At 37.2% G+C, this 3284-nt stretch overlaps 1 protein-coding gene across 1 annotated transcript in view; it reads left to right on the top strand.

The window, feature by feature from the left end:
- GPHN (gephyrin) overlaps nt 1–3284 on the top strand; it is a 211087-nt gene that overhangs the window by 1700 nt on the left and 206103 nt on the right. The gene's annotated exons all lie outside the window — the stretch shown is intronic.

Below are 3284 nucleotides of genomic sequence, written 5' to 3'. Positions count from 1 at the left end.
TGATAGTACATTCCACAGTGGGTCCTACCACGATGAGCCTTTACACTGGCAGAGCACATTTTTCAGTATTAGTTGGGAAGTAGTGGAAAGTAAGGTATATTTGATATCTTATTTCAGTTACAGGGCAGTCTTAGTAATGAAGTAGATGCATAATTTATCATGTTGCTACAGGTAAATGACATATATGCATGTATTCTGGGGAAATTTTGACATAATGTATGTAATAGTTGATAATTTATACTTCTGAAATTATAGAGGTACAGGGGACAAGTATAATTGTTGCTTGAGAGTCACAGAATGAATGCAATAGGTGAATTTTTAATAATTACTGTCTAAGTGTTGAAGTCAAGGCTATTTCGAAGGTCTTGATTTTCAACCAAAATTTGCCTTTTGAGTGTTTTGGGGTGTTTGGTGGTTTTCTTGGGGTTTTTTTTCTGAGAATTGTATGTGGGTTTTGAGCTGCAGGTATGCTTAAAACTACACATAGTTTTGGTTTTGCACCTCTGGAGTTTACTTTCAGAAAGGAAAAATTGCCTTTGTTGTAGAATGATCGTTTTCCTTGCTGTTTACCAAAAGTGATGACATCTTCTAGTTTCCTTCCCTGACTGTAACTTACGTGAAGAAGATTGTAATAAATTATTGTAATCTGCAAAATAAATGGATGGATTTCTGTTGCTTATAGCATAAGAAGCATAAGTGACTGCAATGTAGCCATTTTTATAACTTTGAAAGATTGAATAAAGTCTCAAAGCATCTGTTAGGTCTCAAGGACTGTTCATGACACTTCTATTGTATGACAGATTATAGCGCAAGAAAAGTCTGCTTCTTCCTGCCTAATGATAGGAATGTATAGACTTTGTTTTGTCTTTCCAGATTTATATTCATGCAGTTTTACAACTGAATGCCTGTTAAGAGTTCTTGTAAAATGTGTAATAGTGTGAGTGAATCTCCAAAATGAAGAAATGATCCAAGGCTGTGTTGTTCAGCCCAGCCTTTTGCAGGTGACTCTAAGGTCCCATGGCAACTGAATTCTTTATTATGCAAAGAGAAATGCAAAGGACAGCGTGGGGCCGAAGCATGAGAGTGCCAGCCAAAGAGATGTTTTAACCTTTTTTGAAAGAAGAATAAAGTTTAATTAAAATCTTCAGAGTATTTGCCTAAGATTTTCACCTATAATGATAACTGAAATAGCAAAATAACATTTGGTTCATTCTCTTACCAGTTTAATATTTACGGTTTAGGACTTCTTTGGTGCTCATTTGCTCTGAGTGTAGACGAACTGCCTATTTTCTTTCTAATCTAGTATCAGATACCAAGATCAGATTTACATTAAAAATTCTGGTGCTTCCTCTGTGAATGGCTCCGTCACTCTAAAGGTTTGCAGTGCATTTGTAATGTATGACACCAATAAAATAGTTTTAACAAAGACAGTGCAAGAGATTTTAGGTTCATTGGCATATAAACAGATAATCAGTGTATACTTTTAACAGTTCACAGAGTTCACATTACTAGCAGATGATGGGTTGATAGCAGAGGTAGAAATACAGTGTAAAACACCAAGAGGATAGTATTAAAAAAAGTTTAAGTGCTTTTAGATTAGGATGGTTTGATACATCATGTAAAATGCATTTTGAATGGTGTCCATTTCTTGTGAGACTTAGCTACTTCTTACGGTTTTCTAAGCTATGCTGGCATCTCGCTTGTTGTTTGCCACTCCTAGCTCCATCACAGACAACTTCTCTTTTGTTATTGCAGAAGGCTTTTTCTGGAGGGTTGAAAGTGTGTCTTTACATTGAAATAAAACTCTATAAAGACAGTATTGTAGGGTTTTTTGATTAGTGTCTGATTTATATCAAGTGTGCCTAATTATCAGGGTAGTCTTTTTTTCCCCCAATTTCCCAGCTGGAGCAGTTTGGACTCTGTAAACTTGATCTGCTTTCAATTCTCTCAACATGAGTAATAAATAAATCAGGAGTTTGATCGCGTCCTTCTATTTGTGTGTATTTGACTCTGTCAATGAAAATAGAAAAGCTGCTTAAGAAAAAAACAAGCATATTAAATAAACATAAAGTGAGGAGTTACTGACTGACGGTGGGAGAAGGAAGCATGCAACGACTTTACAATTAAATCTCATTTTGTAGTTAATTACAGAAAAGTTGAACAAAAAGTTGATAGAAGTTCAACTGAAAAGGTGGTTTGAGAGTTAACTGCTGTTCTTTATTCATTGCAGCTGATCATAGGATCATAGAATGGTTTGGGTTGGAAGGGACCTTTAAAGGTCATCTAGTCCAACCCTCCTGCAATGAGCAGGGACATCTTCAACTAGATCAGGTTGCTCAGAGCCCCGTGATGTCTCTGCTGTATACAGTGTCCAGTTTTGGACACAAAACTTAAAGATGTAGAGGTGTGTAGGAGAATGGCAAGAGGAGAAGGCGGTTAGAAAGTGCAATGCATGACAGGTGTTACTTAATTTAGAAAAGAACAGCGGAAGAGAGGAAGTATGAGTCGCCTACAGTATATAAAAGATTATTAAAGGGATTGTTCTTTTTGGCTGATGAGGAAGAATTAGTTCAATTTATAGCAGATGAGATTGTTTGGATAGTTGGAAAAAATTCTAAATGTCAGTGTGATAAAGAAACTGGAATCTATTTCTAAGAATGTTGGGGAGAGCTCTGCAGATTAGTCTATGTGTATTTGATCCTGTGTAAGTGTAGAGGGCTGGAAGAGCAAACCTTCCTCCCCCTCCCTTTTTCTTTTCTTCTGTGAAAAAGGTATGCATTCTGGCAGTTTGGCATCAGCGTAGTTAATATGACCAAAAACCAGATGGAACTTATTTTGATTACTATATAAGTAACTTAACGTGGCTATGAATGTTCAAAGCCTATGATTTGGTTTAGATGATGCACCCACTCCAGCCCTGCCTACCATTCCAGTAACACATAAAAGGTATTTAAAGTTTTGCATTCTGCAGAGGAGATTTATCTACATGAGAAGACTACAGGTGTGTTTCCATGAGTGGTCCTAAACAGCGGAGCTGCAGGCAGCAGGTGTAACTGGAGGAACTAGGCTGGTGGTTCTTAGAAGGTGGTGCAGATGTTCATCAGACTATGTTCAGCTGAGGTAAAATGCAATGGAACAGCTTAAGATGCTAACAAAGTCCTGCTTTTGTGGGGACATCTTTGAGGCTCTGTAGCAAGGCAAAATTTCTTAAGCTGGTGCTCAAGGAAAGATAGAAAATTGATCAATTCATTTGACTCCTTGCTCGGGAGCAGACTGAATGCTAC

Source organism: Pygoscelis adeliae, unplaced genomic scaffold (genome assembly GCF_000699105.1).
Source record: "Pygoscelis adeliae isolate BGI_AS28 unplaced genomic scaffold, ASM69910v1 Scaffold3, whole genome shotgun sequence".
Taxonomy (NCBI): Eukaryota; Metazoa; Chordata; class Aves; order Sphenisciformes; family Spheniscidae; genus Pygoscelis; species Pygoscelis adeliae.
Note: the sequence above shows the minus strand (reverse complement) of the source record. Positions and strands in the feature narration are given on the sequence as shown.